The sequence below is a fragment of the Phacochoerus africanus genome, chromosome 9 (assembly GCF_016906955.1).
Source record: "Phacochoerus africanus isolate WHEZ1 chromosome 9, ROS_Pafr_v1, whole genome shotgun sequence".
NCBI lineage: Eukaryota > Metazoa > Chordata > Mammalia > Artiodactyla > Suidae > Phacochoerus > Phacochoerus africanus.
The window spans coordinates 56,125,162-56,144,633 of NC_062552.1; positions in this window are offsets into that span (position 1 = coordinate 56,125,162).

The window sequence follows — 19,472 nt, forward strand, 5'->3', positions numbered from 1 at the left end:
GAAGGGCAATGGAGGCTGCCCTGGGCACACGTGCACACCGGGCACACTTGAGGTAGAAATAATGGCTCACCTGCTGGCTCTCAGCCAAATGCTGTCCTCTGGATCAGGGGTGGCAGTGACTCCAAGTACAGTGGTCTATTCCTGGAATCCATGGGGGCCAGACTCTGGACATCAGCCCTCTAGGAAGAGCTAAACCTGCCCCTACCTACCATGAGCCACAAGGCCTTCAGGCATCTCGGGAGCTAACTCATTCCCGGCATCCTCTGCAGAGACTGGAGCAGCCCAGCTGAAACTTCCTTCTCATTCCTCCTTCTTTTCTTCTCCCTCCCTCTTCCCCCCACCCACCTCCGCCTTCTCTCTGTCTTCCCCTCTCTCCACCCTTCTCCAAACCTTTCCAGGGTCCCAGGACCTGAAACTCATAAATGATGCAGCAGCACAGCCTCCCCCTCATCAACCCAGAATGCAGATAAATGATGACCTGGGGTTTCCTTTCCTCCAAATCCCTCATTTTACAGATGGCCCAGAGAGGGAGATGCAATTTGCCCAAGGTCACAAAGCCCAGTGCACTGCATATAAAAGTACTGTGTGGTTACTTGTCCATGGGAATCACAAGAGTCATACCGCCATTTACCGAGCACCTCCCAGATGTTAGGTTCTGGGCTAGGTATTTATTATCTATGGCATGATCGCAACCCTTTAGAATGGCTCTATTTCCTCTTATTTTGCACCTGGGAACTGAAACACTGTTGAATCCAATTACTTGTCCAAGGTCACACAGTTAAGACATAGAAGAGCAGAGATTCAACCCAGGTCTGCTCAAACTCTGACCAGCCATGAGGTCTGCTAGGATCACCCACTCCAGCTCCCTCCTGTTCAGGACATATTTGCTCATGGACTCTCCCAGAGATTGCTTGAGGGCCAACAGGGACGTCTGAATTATGCCAGACCGGCCCCTGCAAGCCCAGTCCTGTGTCCCTATCACACACCTTGCTCCTGTCCGAGGTAGTGACATCAGTTAAATTCAGGGACTCTGTCCTGCTTGCTTAGGGCCTGCAAATGAGGGTAGAGGCGCATCCTGGGAGGATGTGGGTAGTGCTGCTGAAATTCTGTCTGCCAATGGGCACTGAAATGCAGACACAGAGTTTTGGGTACAGGAGAAAAAGATAGCTTTATTGCTTTGCCAGGCAAAGGGGGTCACAGTGGTTTAATGCCTTAAAGACTGTGCCCCACTTGGGAGAGATTAGGAGGTGGATTTTATAGGTTGGGGAGTGGAAAACAGGGCCATAGGGCCACAGATAAGGATCAGGGTAGAGGCGAGGTCGCATTGTTTCTCAAAGCTGGTGTTTAGTGGTCCCAGGACTGATCCTTCTTCTTCCCAGAATGAAGAATGCTTCATCAAGTACTGCTTCCATTTGTTGGGAGCTTTAGTTCCGCAGAAGAACTCAAAGATAATTGTTATCCATATTCCTTGAGGAGGGACCAGGACCTGCCTCCAGGCTGCACTATTGTCTCTTGACAGCAACTTCCTGGTCTCTGCATCCCCTCCTTTCCCTGATTAGCGACTGCTCTTTGGAACTCAGGGAAGTTCACAGAGGCTGAGGCTTATTCTCTAATCCAAGAGATGGAGGGGACTTCAGTGGTTAACGAACCTGACTAGCATCCATGAGGATGCAGGTTCAATCCCCAGCCTCGCTCAGTGGGTTAAGGATCTGGTGTTGCAGTGAGCTGTGGCGTAGGTCGACGTGGCTCGGATTCCTCATTGCTGTGCCTGTGGCGTAGGCTGGCGGCTATAGCTCTGATTCAACCCCTAGCCTGGGAACATCCATATGTCGCCAGTGTGGCCCTAAAAAGACAACAAAGAAAACAAACAAAAAAAAACAGACCTGGAGGACACAGAAAGACTTGTGCGCCCAGGAGCCCCACAGGGCCCTGCTCAGTTACAGTAGGGGGCCGGAAGCATCTCCCTTCCATCTGTCTGCCCACCCAGGATCCCTCCCTCTGAGATGGCACATGAATTCAGCATTGGCAGAAGCCCAGAGCAGAGATGGGAGTGCAGCCACAGCTGTGAGAAGGGGGGAGGCAGGCAGCCAGAGACATCTCCAACCTCTGGCTGCCCCTTGGAGCAGAAGGGGGACTATCAGCAGTGGGAGGACAAGGAGCTACCCCCTGCTGGGCGAAGGCACTCATCTCAGGCCTCTTGCCAGCCCTACAGAGAGCCTGACCCTGACTGAGCCAGTTTAGAGCAAAGCAGCAGGTCTGGGGGGTTCTTTGTCCAGCAACCAGGTTCTTGCCCTTCACATTCACCTTTGAAGTGCCTGCATTCACAAGTCACAGGCCCCCTGGGTGTGGGGAATTGGGGGATCCAGGCAGCAGGAGCCTCTGTTTCTGGCCTGCAAATGTCAGGGTTAAGAGGAGGAAGAAAACTGGTCAATTTTTTGTTTTGTTTTATTTTTTTAGGGCCGCACCCGCAGCATATGGAAGTTCCCAGGCTAGGGGTCCAATCGGAGCTGCAGCTGCTGGCCTACACCACAGCCACAGCAACACCAGATCCGAGCTGCAATGGTGACCTACACCACAGCTCATGGCAACGCCAGATCCTTAACCCACTGAGCAAGGCCGGGGATTGAACCTGCATCCTCATGGATGATAGTCACGCTCGTTACTGCTGAGCCACAATGAGAACTTTCTGGTCCCTTTGACAGAAGAGGAAACTGAGGCCCCGTTAAGAGAAGGGACATTTGTGGGTCCACACATCAGAGTACAGGCAGTCAGGGCTCTTGGCTCTCGAAAGAAAGGACTCAGGGAGGGCCACCGGAGATCCCTTCCTGTCCTGGACAGGCTCATCAGGGATGAAGTGGGTTTAAAATCCAGCCTGCAGGAGTTCCCATTGTGGCGCAGTGGTTAGCGAATCCGACTAGGAACCATGAGGTTGCAGGATCGATCCCTGGCCTCGCTTAGTGGGTTGGGGATCTGGCGTTGCCGTGAGCTGTGGTGTAGGTTGCAGACGCGGCTCGGATCCCACGTTGCTGTGGCTCTGGCATAGGCCAGTGGCTACAGCTCCGATTTGACCCCTAGCCTGGGAACCTCCATATGCAGCCGGAGCGGCCCTAGAAAAGGCAAAAAGACAAAACAAACAAACAAACCAAAATCCAGCCTGCACCCAATCCTCAACTCCATCTGCCAAGAGGGGGCGCCTTTTCCTGGTCTTCACAGAAGACTTGTCTGGACTTGTGCTGGGATCAGGTGCAGACTCTGTGAGGAGAGAGGCAGCCTGGCACCTGAAGCCCCCCAGGACTCCCTGGGGTAAGAGAGGCTGGCAGGGCAGGCCCACACTCCCAAGGGAGGAGCCTGGATGGTTGACGTGTGTGGAGGTGCTGCTGGTGGGCCCTGGGCCCTGGGTATGATCCACAATCCATCCGATGGTCTGAGCATCACCTGCAGAGCTGGCTTCCAGATGCTGGGTCCTCTCCTCCATCCTCCAACCCTCATCTCTTGGAAAGGACGAGACAGATAATAAAGTCTTATTTCCATCACATTTGCCATTTCCTGGTCTAAGTAAAGAGTGTCAGGAGAATGACAAGCTAAAAGCTGCTGATTACTGTGGCTTCAAGGCAGCGACCAGTGGAAAGAGCCAACATCGAAATAACGTGGTCCAGCCTGTTTTGGGTGCCCAACCCTGCAATTAATCAGTATCAGATTGGGGAGAGGGTGGAGAAGATGGTTGAGGGTCTGCATGTCCACCCCCAGGGAATTCCAGGGAACCTGGAATTTAAAGGGACAGATACTCTCCCTCTCTGGGTTGGTGGTGGTAGGGTCTGAGGATGGAGGAGGCAGGGGCAGGTAGAGTCACCACAAAACCAGCTTGGGTATTTTGCTTTTTTTTTTTCAGGGCCACTCCCACAGCATATGGAGGTTCCCAGGCTAGGGGTTGAATTGGAGCTACAGCTGCTGGCCTACACCACAACCACAGCAACGTGGGATCTCAGCTGTGTCTTCGACCTACACCACAGTTTGCGGCAATGCCAGATCCTTATCCCACTGAACGAGGCCAGAGATCGAACCTGAGTCCTCATGGATATTAGTCGGGTTTGTTTCCGCTGAGCCACGAAGGGAACCCCCAGCTTGGGTATTTTGAAATTAAACCCATACTGTGAGTCTGTGGCTTAGGTGTCTGCCCCCCACCCCCCGCTTCCCCCAGAAATCCCTGGAATTATCATTCAATCCGATTTAGTGGCCTGGCCTCTGGGGGCCTAAATGTTAGAACAGATGAGGCTGATGGACACACACGCACACGCATGCACACACACACACACACAGAGGCATTTAATCAGTCTGGCAGGAGGGACCGTTTGTAGAGGTGATTTCATTTGTTTTACTCCCAATACCAATCGGGTTTGGCAGAGAATAAACCTCTCCTCTGGGTAGGCTGGTAAATGTTGTGACTTGTTTGCAAGCTTATTTTAAACATATGGTGTCGTAGGAATAAGGCTAGTCTGGGCTCGCACTTAGCATTCTTGACTCATCTGAATTATTAATTCTGATGTCACTTGGACCATCAGACAAATGACCGTCTGGATTTGAGTGTCCAGCATTTCTGTGGCTGGTCCTGTGCTGGCGGAACCCCTTTGTTTGTTCTTGCAGCATATGGAAGTTCCCAGGCTAGGGGTTGAATCGAAGCTGCAGCTGCCGGCCTACACCACAGCCACGGCAATGCCAGATCCGAGCTGTGTCTGCAACCTATATCACAGCTCATAGCAACGCCAGATTCTTAACCCACTGAGCGAGGCCAGGGATCGAACCCTCACCCTCATGATTCCTAGTTGGGTTCATTACCACTGAGCCACGATGGGAACTTGGAGCCCCTTTGTTTCTTAGGCAGTTTTCTGGAATTCAGGGGTTGCCAGTCATGGCTCTGGAGGAGGCTTGGAGCTGCAGATCTGGACCTTGGGACTGGGCAGCTGTGCCCTCCTCAGCGGTGGGAATGTGCCCAGGTTCCTAGGTGGCCAGGGCGAGGAAAATATCCAGATCCCTTGCCAAGGAGGGCTCAGGGGAGGCGGGGAGGGGGCACAGGGTAGGGGTGGGAGTTGGGGGTGGAGGATGATCTCTTGATCTTTTAGCCCCCTATCAGTAAATTAATCCACTAAAGAAAGAGGCTAGGTTGTTTTTTATCTCACTCCCAACAGCACCCCCTCCCCAGCCCCCTTTGTACCCCCTGGGGGATAAGAGACCAGACAGGAGTAAAACCCACAGAGAGGTCAGAGGGGAGGGCCTGGCAATTAACCTCACATCCTGAGCAGGGTGGGGTCAGGGGTCATGGAGTGGGGTGAGGGGCTGACCACCAGCTGCCATGCCCAGGAGGAGGCCTCCAGGGGCCCCCACAGGTGGGATTCCAGCCAAGCTCCAGCTGGAGGGAGAGGACAAGCCTTCTTGCTCTGGAAGCAACCCCCTCCCTTCCCCCCTCCTCTGGGCCTCCGGGAAGCATCTTTCTCACTTTGCTCCCACATCATGTGGGGGGCCGCCATCCTGCTCCCCGGCCAGGCCTGCTTCCAGGGCTGGGACCCTGCCCCCCAGCCCCTGGCAGCTGATTCCCCCCACCCCCGCACCCCTCCCCCCCACTTTCGGAGGAGAATAACCTGTGATAATTTTTTCTTCTTCTTTCTGGCAACTAATGGACTCCTTAAATAGCAAAAATTGCGGCCTGTAATTAAGATCTTGCTTTTTAAATGATTAATCATTGTAACCCCTTTGAGCAGCATCCTACTTTCCACTCTTCTCACATTGAAATGCAGATCGTTGGCAAGGGAGGGAGGTGCTCCCAAGCCACTGAGGAGCAATTAAACCTTCCCAGCTGTCACTCGTCCTGTCTGCCTCCCGGCCTGTCCAGACGCCTTGGAGAGAGTGAAGGGCCCCTGCTTCGCACCGCACTCACCACTGGCCTGGCTGGGGGGCACCAGACAGGTCTGCCTCCAGCCCTGACCCTGGCACAGCTCTTGGAAAACTCCTGGGGAAGCAGAAAACGTGGGTCGAGCCCTTCCAATGTGCCCAGCTCCTTAGTCACAAGGTCTCATTTAGTGTTCACAGCAGCCACCTGAGAGAGACATAAAGGTGGCCCATTTCTACAAAGTGCCAAGGTCTTTTTTTTTTTTTTTTTATTTTAGGATCGCACCCAAGGCATGTGGAAGTTTTCAGGTTAGGGGTCAAATCGGAGCTGTAGCCTCTGGCCTACACCACAGCCACAGCAAGGCGAGATCCAAGCCATGTCTGCGACCTACACCATAGCTCACAGCAATGCCGGATCCTTAACCCACTGAGCAAGGCCAGGGATCGAACCCGCAACCTCATGGATACTAGTTGGATTTGTTTCCACTGAGCCACAATGGGAACTCCCCAAAGTGCCAACATCTATCAGCCTAAGAAGTGTTTTCCAAGCCTTGCCTTTCCTCCCTCTGATATGGACACGCACTGACCCTGTGATTTGGGGTGGTGCATCATTTGAGCCAGAAGGGCTCCTGGAACCCTTGTGTCCATACCCATGTTGACGAGGACTACCCCAGGAGCCCATTTCTGAGCTGACTCTGAGAAACTGCTCTGGAGAAGCAGGGTTTTCAAACACTTTTATGTCTTGTTAGAACGAAGAAAGAATGTGAATAAGTCAGGGGTACATTTCTTCAAGATTTCAAAAAACAAACAAAACAAACAAACAAAAAACACAGATGGAGTTCCTGTTGTGGTTCAGTGGAAATGAATCCAACTGGTATCCATGAGGATTTGGGTTTGATCCCTGGACTTACTCAGTGGGTCGGGGATCCAGCATTACTGTGAGCTGTGGTGTAGGTCACAGACATGGCTTAGATCTGGCGTTGCTGTGGCTGTGGTGTAGGCTGGAAGCTGTAGCTCCAATTTGACCCCTAGCTTGGGAACTTCCATATGCTGCAGGTGCGGCCCTAAAAAGACAAACAAACAAACAAACAAACAACAAAAACCCACAACCCCTCCCCCCAAAAAAACAGCAGACCAGCAGGTACACAGCAAGTCAGTATGGCCTTGGCACCTGGGAAAGGAGTCTGATCATCTTATCGTCAAGGGAGGACCAGTATTGACATCCCAGGAAGAGAGGCATTTAATCTGTATCTTTTACCGTCGACGCGATTTACTTCTGGTCATTATGCCTTTTTCTTTTAATAATTAAAGATGCACAATGCATGTTTGATAGGCCACACACAGGCGATTTTAGTTAGCGTAAATTCAAATTAACTCGTGTAAAAGCCAGAATGATTTCTCTATATCTTAACATGTGAAAGTGTCTTTTATCACCGGTCATCTTTCTCATAGGACACTGGGGCCTGGAGGTGAAGGGACCTGGCCAAGTTCAACTATCACACATGTAGCATCTAGGAGGATGCCAGGCCTGCCGTAGAGGTTTGTGGATTTGCTGAATTAGTAAACATGGGTAGTTGTACTTCTTTCATTTATTTATTTATTTTTGTCTTTTTTTGTATTTTTAGGGCCACACCTGAGGCATATGGAGGTTCCCAGCCTAGGGGTTTAATTGGAGTGGTAGCCACTGGCCTACACCACAGCCACAGCAACGCCAGATCCGAGCCATGTCTGTGACCTACACCACAGCTCATGGCAATGCCAGATCCTTAACCCATTGAGCGAGGCCAGGGATGGAACCCACAATCTCATGGTTCCTAGTCAGATTTGTTTCCGCTGCGCCACAGCGGGAACTCCTGTACTTCTTTTAGAACCCTGCTGCCTCCCCTTTCAGAACCAATGCACGTGTGTGTGTGTATGTGTGTGTTTCAGAGGAAGAGGCAGGAAAGAAAAGCGAGCAGACACCATGAGCGTTGAGTGGGGCTGCCATGCACAGTCGTACACTGTCCCTGCATGAGGACACCGGCTGGGAAGACGGACAGGTCTGCACACTGCTGGCCGAGCCACGATGGATGCGTCTTACCACTTGGCCACCCATCTTCGATAAGGTCCCATCAGCCACCTACAGTGGGGAAGGGGTGGCACCGTCTGCGTGAAGGACAGTTTGGTAGGATATGGCAAAATGACAGATGCACATGAGCTTTGGCCTGGCAGTCCCCCTTCTGGAAATGTGTCCTACACATACACTCACACTTGTGAGCGCTGACTTATGAGCAGGGTAATTTGTTGCAGCAACATTTTTAAAAGCCAAAGTTTGAAACAAGGCAAATGAGCCTCAAGAGAGGACTGATTAATGTAATACCACGAAGCTGAGTGAAATAAGGGAAAAATAATGATTTGAAAAATACAGGTTTGTATGGGCTTGTTTACGAAAAAAGAAATTCTGGGGAGTTCCTGTCGTGGCTCAGTGGGAAGGAATCTGACTAGTAACCATGAGGGCGCAGGTTTGATCCCTGACCTCGCTCGGTGGGTTAAGGATCTGGCGTTGCCGTGAGTTGTGATGCAGGTGGCAGATGCGGCTCAGATCCCATGTTGCTGTGGCTGTGGTGTAGGCTACAGCTCCAATTAGACCCCTAGCCTGGGAGCCCTCATATGCCGCAGGTGGGGCCCTGAAAATAAACAAATAAATAAAAGAAAAGAAATTCTGGAAGAAATTCATAAGAAATGAATGACAGTATTTTTTAGGGAACGGTGAGAACAGGGCTGATGGGGGATAGGGTGAGAAGGAGACTTCTAGCTGCAAAACTTTTGTTTTTTTGTTTTGTTTTGTTGTGTTTTGTTTTTTTGTTTTGCCTTTTTGCCTTTTCTAGGGCCGCTCCCATGGCATATGGAGGTTCCCAGGCTAGGGGTCGAATTGGAGCTGGAGCTGCCGACCTACGCCAGAGTCTCAGCAATGCTGGATTCGAGCAACATCTTCGACCTACACCACAGCTCACGGCAACACCGGATCGTTAACCCACTGAGCAAGGCCAGGGATCGAACCCGCAACCTCATGGTTCCTAGTCGGATTCGTTAACCACTGCACCATGACGGGAACTCCCGCAAATCTTTTTATTTTAATTAATTAAGTTATTTATTTTTAGGGCCGCACCTGTGGCAAATGGAAGTTCCCAGGCTAGGGGTCTAATCAGGGCTGCAGCCACCGGCCTCCACCACAGCCACAGCAACGCTGGATCTGAGCCTCATCCTCGACCTACACCACAGCTCACAGCAACGAGGGATCCTTGATTCACTGAGTGAGGCTGGGGATCAAATCTGAGTCCTCATGGATACTAGTCAGGTTTGTTACTGCTGAGCCGCCACGGGAACTCCCTGTGAAACTTTTTAATTTTGTACCTGGTGAAAGTATCAGCTAGAAACCTCCATATGTTGCGGGTGTGGCCCGCAAAAGACAAAAGACAAAAACAACAACAACAAAAACCCAGCCCTGCTGCTTGTTCCCGGGGTGCCAGGGGCTGTTTCAGAATGTGTCAGGGACATGGGCAGGTCTGCAAACTGAGGCACAGAGAAGTCACCTGGCTAGCTAAGGTCCCATAGCTGGTAACTAGCAGAGCTGGTGAGTGGCTAAGCAGTTGTGCTCTTCCCTACACTGCCAAGGAGGCCACCTCTCATTGTTGAGGGTCTCTTTGAGGTGTTTATGCATGAAAACATCTAGTCTGGGTTGAGTGCACAAGAGGGTCTCCATAAACTGGCAGGTCATTTAGGGCCGTTTCTGCTCTGTCCTCCTGTGAGAGGCAGCTCACCAGCTTTCACTCAGGACATGACACATGGTGGCCAAAAGATCAGTTGTCTAGATCTGCTGGGCAAGTTTCAAGACAGGGGTCCCAGGGAGCATGAGAGTCCCCAGGAAATTCCTTTGCTGCCCAAGACCCCCAGGGAATGAGGTAAGGGCATCTCAGGAGCCACCACCATCTGGGAAGGGGCAGCCTGGCTCACTGTGCCCAGAATCACTCTGTCCAGGGTCCTCACACCCCACCATGGCTATGTCACCTCCCCTCAAGGGGGTTCTGAGTGGCACAACTCCTTCTGTCACTCTGAATGTGCAGGACCAGGAATATGAGACCTGGGCTGTCCTACTGTGTCAGATAGGGTTCCTCTGCAGGTAACCAACAGCCTGCTGGACAGGACAGGGGCTTAAATAAACGCTGGCTCATTCATTTCCAAGAGCAAGAGGGTGGTAGTTCCCAGGGTAGATCTGGTGGCTTAGTAACATTAGGGTTCAGCCTCTCTGCTTACCCTGGCACTTGAGCCTCAAGCTGTTTTAATGCTATCCACTCAACAACACTTCACATTAGCTCATCAGGAGAAAGGATCAGTGAACACTAATCCCATCCAGTAGCTGCCAGAGGCACTGGACCATCATGGCATTGATAAAGGCCTAGGAAGGGGGCCTGGCAGATATTGGGGGACTGTGTAGCTCCTAGATTGCCCCCCATCCCCAAGACCTGAGGGAGAAAGGAAGGAAGGTGAGTTGTTCCTTTCTCTCTCCACCCCCACCCCACCCCACATTCCAGGACAGTTCCCTGGGCTGGGTCAGGCCAGCCCAGCTTTTTCCCATCCTCTCTGGGTATGATGACTGCCAGGGCTGCTTATAGAGTCACAATCACTAAATTAGGTTGCCAGTGGCATCCCAGGCCTGGCCTGGAAACACCTCCCCAGCTGAAAGGAGGCACGTCTGGACCTAGCAGACGTCTTTATTCAGCGGTAATTGACGTTTCACAGACGTCTGTAACTCCGTCTGGAGGGACACAAAGCACCCCCATGCTCGGCCCAGGCAGCCTCTTTATGTTGCCCCCTTTCATCTGGCAGTCAAAAGTGGATGAGCCGCCTGGGCGTCCTTCGCAGTCCTGGGGCCAGGACAAAGGCGGGCGCTGCGCACAGAGGCCGCCTGGTGGGCCTTTACCTCCTGGAGTGCGTTATGCTAATCCAGCGCCAGTCCAGACCCCTCCTGCATATCGATGGGCGGCTGCTGCCAGCCTGGCTGGGGCAGCCCTGGGGATCCAGAGAGTCCCAGCTCACCCAGAGGAGCAGTGGCCCTGGTCAGCCAGATCTGAGAGGATGGGTCCATCTGGACTCTGACTGGGGCAGCTGAGGCAAAGGGGGAGGGAACCGTGGCACTCAGCAGGGGTTTTTAGCCTGGGATCCCTGCCCCCAGGGAGAGGGGCCCATGAGCCTCTGAAATCAGAGGCAAATCTATGCCCAGGTCCTTTTCTCTAGGGAGAGGGTCCATAGCTTTCAATAGATGCTCCAAAAGGTCCAACTTCCCATTTCACAGATGAGAAGGCTGAGGCTCAGACAGCTGGCATGCCTTGCCCTCTGTCACACAGTAAGTTGGTGGTAACACTCGGGCCCCTACTCCCACCCAGAAAACCTCTCTGCTGTCAGAGGCAGCACACTCCTGAGCGTACACAGGCAGGCAGGCAACTTCAGTGGCATCCAGGCTTGAGGAGAAGGGACAGCAGGACAGGGGAGTGTGCAGTGGTCTGCCAGAGGCACTGCTGCTCAGCCACAGACCCGTGTTGCCAGGTCCACAAGAGGAAACTTAGTTTAAAATAAGTATATATATATATATATATACACATATATTTGTCTTTTTAGGGCCACTCCTGTAGCAGCATATGGAGGTTCCCGGGCTAGGGATCTAATCAGAGCTGCAGCTGGAGCCTATCCCACAGCCACAGCAACGCCGGATCCGAGCGGCATCTGCGACCTACACCACAGCTCATGGCAACGCCGGATCCTTAACCCATTGAGTGAGGCCAGGGATCAAACCCACATCCTTGTGGATACTAGTCGGTTTCACTACCACTGAGCCACGACGAGAACTCCTAGATTCATATTTTAGAGCCCCTAGGGGAGGGGAAGCATGGCCCTCAGTCTGCTGAGTTTGCAACCTTTGCTTCTGCCCTCACTGAGATCCCCAGTTCCCACGACTGCAGCTAAGGGAGGCTTGAGTGTGGCCGCTAGCGAAATTCTCCCTCTGCCCAGACAGCCCCTGGCTCAGAAGTCAAGGGCAGGCTGTGATGCAAGGCTGGTTTCAGGAACCCCCTTCACCTGTCCTTGGTGCCCCAGAGCACGTCTGCAACCCTCTGAACTGGGTGGCTTCTGCTCTCCATTGTCAGCCCAGCTGAGATGCCCCCATCTCCAGTGGCTGCAGTTCCTGCTGGAGGCAGAAGTGACAGGTTAATGGCAGTCTGTACTGGTCTCTGCAGGGTACCCTGACCTTCCCTCTGGGCTTGGCATGATCCCACAACACATATCCTCCTCCAGAGGAGGTGAGAGGGAGGCGGAGAGCAAGACAGCCACGGAGAGGGAAGAGCAAGAAGGCAAGGGAGCAGAGAGGGGGAGAAGGAGCTGGAGGGGAGATGAGGAAGGAAGGGAGGGAGAATCAGGCAGAGACAGAGAGAAAAAGCCAGGAAATGAGAGAGAGAGGTGAGATGGGGGATAGGCAGGGAACGGGGAGCAAGACTGACACAGCAGAGAGCCAGAGAGAGATGGACAGACAGACACGGGGGAAAGAGCTGGCAGAGGAGAGGAGGGGGCGCATCCTCCAGGCACCCCTGGGCATCTTTCCCGGGCTTCCCTTGGCAGGACCATCTCCGCCGTTCGCAGAGGCTCTGAGCGGTGGGAATCCGAGCCCTCAGAGGTGATTCCCTCTTTGATCTGAACCCTGGGGCTCTGCACACCTGCATCTGAAGCTCGGGTGAAGCCAGCACCATTTCTATGCCGGTCGGTGACAGACGCCAAGATGCTGTTCTGAGGGCTCTGAAAGGCAGAAGGGCAGCTCCCACTGGGACCCAGGGGGAACCTGCAGATGGGGAGCCCCACCCACCTATCAGAAGAGGTGAAATTTATGGGGGAAGAAGGAGACAAAACATTTTCAGATTCTTAAAAAAGTCTTTTAAAAAACATTATTAAACTTTTAAGATGATATAGAAAAAAACATGGGAGCTCCCGCCGTGGCTCAGTGGTTAATGAATCCGACTAGGAACCATGAGGTTTCAGGTTCAATCCCTGGCCTGGCTCAGTGGGTTAAGGATACAGCATTGCCGTGAGCTGTGGTGTAGGTTGCAGACGCGGCTCGGATCTGGCGTTGCTGTGGCTCTGGCGTAGGCTGGTGGCTATAGCTCCGATTCGACCCCTAGCCTGGGAACCTCCATATGCCATGGATGTGGCCCTAGAAAGAGACAAAAAAGAAAAAAAATGCCTGCGGTGATGACACAGGAAGGGATCAAGCAAAAAGTAACAATTCTCTCCTGAAATATCCCCAGGCACATGCTGGGGCCAGGATTCAAGTCTGGAGTCCCCTAAGCAAAATTCTCAAGGGGTTCTCTCAGCCTTCCAATGCCATTCATGCCAGCTCTGCCTGTAGGACCCCTTGGTGGCATCTCTGAGGAACACATTGGAAGGGGCAGGTCCTTTCCACAAGTACCCACCCACCTATGGAATTGCATGAGTACACACGTGCACAAACACTCACAATCCATCTTCCAGCTGTGGCTCCTGGTGTGTCCGAGGGGTCAGCTAGGTGACTTTTCATCACAATCCACCAGAGAGGCTAGAACACATACTAGGCACTGTGCTGCTTGTAACTGTGGTCTTTGGGACATTTGACCTGTGTTCCTTGGTGCTCAGGAACTCAAGAGGAGAAATTTGCACAAGGGAAAAACAAACAGTGCCGTAGATGGGCCAGACCCATCCCTTTGTGACTTCAATGATTGATACCTTCTAGCAAACATTTCCAGTGATGTTAATCTCATCATCATCATTTAGTGATGTTTAATTCCTAGACACTAAAATGCTTTTAATTGAAAATACTGTACAGAGTTCCCATTGTGGTTCAGCGGTCACGAACCCGACTAGGATCCGTGAGGACACAGGTTCGATTCCTGGCTCCGCTCAGTGGGTTAAGAATCCAGTGTTGCCATGAGCTGTGGTGTAGGTCCCAGATGCAGCTCGGATCCCGAGTTGCTGTGGCTGTGATGTAGGCTGGCAGTTGCAGCTCCAATTCAACCCCTCGCCTGGGAATTTCCATATGCTACACGTGCGGCCCTAGAAAGAAACCTCATGGTTCCTAGTCAGATTTGTTAACCACTGGGCCACAACAGGAACTCCCTCTGGGGAGATTTCTAAGAAGGGTTTCTTTGCTTCCCAAAGGAGGTAAAAGCTTAACTGAATCACACTTGAGAGGGCAACATAAGAAATGAGACTATCCCAAGAAGAATAGGACGATCACATGCTTGCCCCTTCGTGATTACATTCTTAGTTTCTCAAAATTCAGGGAAAAGAGCCCATTATAATAATATCTCCTGCAACTGTTATATTTGGGATCATAACAAAGCATGCCTGAATTACATATAATTATGTGAATTATACTTAAACTCCCGTAGAATTTCAATATTTGATGGGAAAACTCAATACTGTCAAGATGTCAATCCTTCCTAAATTAAAGTATATATACAACACGATACCACTGAGACTGAAATTTAGAAACAAATTCTAAAGTTCAGCTGGAAGAGCAAAGGTGAAAAAGTAAACCGAGCAAATTTTGAGAGAGAAGAAATCTTATAGGACACAAAACACCTAGAAAGGGATAAACTGTAGCACCAGTCTTAATAACAAGAAATTGGAAACAGCTTGAATGGCCACCGACAGGGGAATAGTTCAATTCATTAGAGCGTAGGTCTTCAACCTGACCCTGTATCAGGATCACCTGGAGATCGTCAGGCCCCGCTCTCAGTTTCTGTAGGCAGGGGCGGTGGGGGGAAGCCTCAAGAATTCTGCATTTGGAGGGAGTTCCTGTTGTGTCTCCTAGTCAAAACGGACTAGGATCCATGAGGATGTGGGTTCAGATCCCTGGCCTTGCTCAGTGGGTTAAGGATCCAGGGTTGCCATGAGCTGCGGTGTAGGTCACAGACGCTGCTCAGATCCTGCGTTGCTATGGCTGTGGTGTAGGCTGGCTGCTGCAGGTCCGATTTGACCCCTAGCCTGGGAACTTCCATATCCTGTGGGTATGGCCCTAGAAAGACAAAAGACAAAAAAATAAAAAAATTAATTCTGCATTTGGAACAAGTTCTTGGGTGATGGTGATGCTGCTGGTCCAGACTACACTTTGAGAATCACTGAATCGGACTCTCTCTGCTAGAGAATATGCTAAAGCTGATCAAAGGACAGGGTGGATGAGCTGCAAAATATGAAAAATAACATCACTTTTCCCTCCCCCAACGCAAAGACCACGTCAACCTATGTACATGCTTATGTGTATGTAGCATTTCATTTAAAAAGATCACTGAAGGGAAAACAGACCAGAAGGAGAAGACAGATGGTTGCTCTTCTTGCCCTGGACAGGGCTGGGTCTGCATGTGATGTTGTAGCCACCTTGATCCTCGCCTGAGCTTGGAGACACTAGCAAGGAGGGAAGAGCCATGTGAGTCACAGGAAAGCATGCCTGCAGCCTGGCGTAGCCCCGGAACTCTTGTTATGGGAATGGATAATTTCCCATATGGTTTAAGCCTTTTTTGGGGGGGGAGGGGTTGTCTTCTACTTACAGCCCAAACTGCTAACTAATACAGTAATGATATCAGTTTTTGTAGAGATTGAATGAGATCATATAACTAACTGCCTCTTGGGCACTTAACACCTCGCCCTCTTCCACCTAGCCACCTTTGAATTCTGGAAAAGCTTTCTTTTTCTTTTCTTTTCTTTTTTTTTTTTTTTTGTCTTTTAGGGCCGAGGCATATGGAGGTTCCCAGGCTAGGGGTCGAATTGGAGCTGTAGCCATTGGCCTACACCACAACCACAGCCAACACCAGAGCCGAGCTGAGTCTGCAACCAACGCCACAGCTCATGACAATGCTGGATCCTTAACCCACGGAATGAGGCCAGGGATCAAACCTGCGTCCTCATGGATACTAGTCAGATTCGTTTCTGCTGAGCCATGATGGGATCTCCTGGAAAAGCTTTCTGTGCTGGGCTAGAATAGGAAATATTGTGAGGGACCTGGTGGATTCCCTGAACTTCAAGGGCTCCGAATGTATGAGGGGAGCCAACAGAGGCAAAAGGAGGAATTTAATAGCTCATGAAAACTGGGAAATCTGGGGATGGGCTGGCCTCAGGTGTGGTGGGGTCCTGTTATTCAAATAATGTCGGTCTCTTCGTGTATCTTAGGTGTTCTCTGTGAGCCAGCTGCATTCTGTCCGGTTGCAGAGGGCTTCCTCTATGCAGTGGGAGGGGAGAATGAATTTGGTCAAACATAAAGCTTACACCCTACCACCTGAGCCAGGCCGGAGGAAAGTGACATCTCCTTGTTTCCTGCTTCCATATATAAAATCCCAGGAAGGAGTCTGATTGGCTTAGCCTGTGCATGTGCCCTTATCTGGGCCAATCACTATGGTCGGGGGATGGAATACCATGTTTGGTCTCTGGGTGTTTGAATATATCATTTATGTCATATATATGCATATACACACACATATATGTGTGTGTGTGTATAAATCTATTGCATAACAATATTACCTCAAAGGCAGCAGTGTAAGATAGCACAAATTATCTTGTAGTTTTTGTGGGTCAAGAATCCTGGCATGGATGAGCTGGGTTCCCCACAAGCCTGCAATCAAAGTGCAGGCCAGGGAGTTCCTGTCCTGGTTCAGTGGTAACAAACCCAACTAGTATCCATAAGGATGAGGGTTCAATCCCTGGCCATGGCAGTTGGTTAAGGATCTGGCATTGCCATGAACTGCAGTGTAGGTTGCAGACAAGGCTCGGATCTGGTGTTGCTGTGGCTGTGGCATAGGCTGGTGGCTGCAGCTCCAATGTGACCCCTGGCCTGGGAACTTCCATATGCAAGTGCGGCCCTAAAAAGCAAAAAAAAAAAAAAAAAAAGTGCAGGCCAAGACCAAGGCTTCATCTGGAGGCTGCCTTCCCCTCTGAGCCAGAGGTTCTGTTTCCTCCCAGAAGCTGGCTTCTCCACCCCCCAGGCCTTTGCTTGAATAACTCCTATTTGTCCTTCAGGACTCAGATTGAACATCACAACCTCTGAAAAGCTGGGCTGAATAGTCTCTTGTTTCTCCCTCCAGACCCATGGATTCCATGCTGGTTTTTCCAGGAGGGAGGGGAGGGATGGGGGGCCACTGTTCCATGTTCTCCTCTCTCTCCCCTCCTCAGAGGGTCACGTGGAGCTAGCTATGGCCCTAGATAGATGTCACAGATCTGCTTGAGGCAGATAACCCTTGTTGTACAGCAGAGTGACCCAGTCACACCCAGTTCCCTGTGCTGTACAGTAGGGCCCCACTGCCCATTTATTACAGATATAACAGTTTGCATCCAACCCCCCCCAAAAGCCCATCCATCCCACTTCCTCCCCTTTCCCCACTGGGAACCCCAAGTCTGCTCTCCTTGGCCATAACCTGTTCCTGTTTTTTTTTAGATAAAACCATTTGTTCCATATTTCAGATTTCACAAATAAGTAATATCATATGGTATTTGTCTTTCTCTTTCTGACTTACTTCACTTAGTAGGAGAATCTCTAGTTCCATCCATGTTGCTGCAAATGGCATTAGTTTGTCTTTTTTATGGCTGAGTTATATTCCATTGTATGTATGTACCATGTCTTTTTTTCCCTTTTGGTTGCCCCCATGGCATATGGAATTTCTAGGACCGTGGATCAAATCTGAGCCAGAGCTGTGACCTATGCAAGGGAAATTCTTGCAACCTATGCAAGAATTCTTCTTCCTCCTCTCCTTTTTTTTTTTTTTTTTGCTTTTTAGGGCCACACCTGAGGCATATTAAAGTTCCCTGGCTAGGAGTCGAATCAGTGTTTCAGCCGCCGGCTTATGCCACAGCCACAGCAACATGGGATCTGAGCCATATCTGTGACCTACACCACAGCTCATGACAACGCTGAATCCTTTAACTCACTGAGCAAGGCCAGGGATCGAACACAAGTCCTCATGGACTTGGGCTTGTTACCGATGTACCACAATGGGAACTCCAGTGTTATTGTTATTAGTCTCTAGTCCTCTCCCAGTCTAAGCAATTCCTGTGCCATTGCTTGTAGGCTTGTCTCCCCACTAGCGCTGTGGAAGCTGCAGTGAGAGTGCCTGGGGCCTCCCTGCACCCCTGCCTTCCAGCACCTGGCCTAGTGGAGGCCAAATGGTGTCTGCGCATTTGAATCAGACTCACTCTAAGGAGGATTTCTGGCCATCACCGCATTCAGGGATAAATGTGGACTCTGGGGAGTGAGGAGTGCTGAGCTGCGGCTGCAGGTCCTGCCTCAGATCACTCCCTGCCCCACCCCCAGTGCCATCCTGCATGCCAGCCTCCTGCCAGGTCCCAGCAGGGCAGATCCTAGCAGCCCTGAATGGAACAGGGGCGAGGAGCCTGGCGGGGATGGGTTGGGGTGGACGGCAGCCCTGTGAGCCTCTGTGGGGAGGGGGCTCCTCCTCACTTTCAGGGGGACACCAACAAGCCAGGTGGGTCTAGCCGGGAGGGGTCAGAGTGGACAGGGCCCAGCGTCTGAGAAACAGGAGTGCTGGGTTAGTGTTGGGTTGCCACACCCACGGGAGACGAGGAGGGGGGCCTGAGGCAATGAGGGTACCCAGGGAGCAGGGGGATGCAGCCCAGCGAAGGCCCTGGACAGGGAAGTGACCTGTATTTGGACTGCTGACAAGCACTATTCCTAACGTCCACCATGGCTCCTGTGCAGTGTGATCCAACGCCTGACTGTCTTCGTGGTCACGGTTCTGTGCCAACAGCATGTCTGCGCTAAGGGCTCTCATAACTCTTCCCTTCCTGGGTTATCCAGTTCTCTGCATCTTCCACCTGCCTCATACAGAGCCAGGGGGACTGTCAGTTCTTTGCTGCTTGAAGGGAGGAAAAACTCCTGTGGTAGGAGCGGGAACGAAGGGCTAGAGGGAGCACATACACCTGGGTTCAAATCTCTGCTCCTCAGCTACCGGCTGCGTGGCCTTGGGCACGTCATTTAGCTTCTCTGAGTCTCAGTTTATTTTCTTTCTGTCTGTCTGTCTTTTTAGGGCCACACCCACAGCATATGGAGGTTCCCAGGCTAGGGGTCCAATCAGAGCTGTAGCCACTGGTCTACACCATAGCCACATCGACACGAGATCTGAGCCGTGTCTGCGACCTATACCACAGCTCATGGCAACACTGGATCCTTAATCCACTGAGCAAGGCCAGGGATCGAACCTGCATCTTCATGGATGCTAGTCAGATTCATTTTCAATGAGCCGCGATGGGAACTCCTGAGCTTCAGTTTCTTTGTGAAACCAGAAGCCCAGGGCCTCCCTCCCTGGCTTGCTTTCAGGTTCAGGGAGCTGCTGTCAACAGAGTAGGGGCAGCTGCATAAAGGCCCACCAAACAGAGAAGACATTTTTCTGAGTCTCTGCACATCCCCGAGTGGCCGCTGGCTGCGACTTACCCTTCCAGAAGCCCCTCTTTCTGGCACCTCCCAGATCCCATGTGGCTCCCAAGCGCTCAAGCCTCAGCCTGGCCCTCAGAGGATCGGGCATAAGGACAGA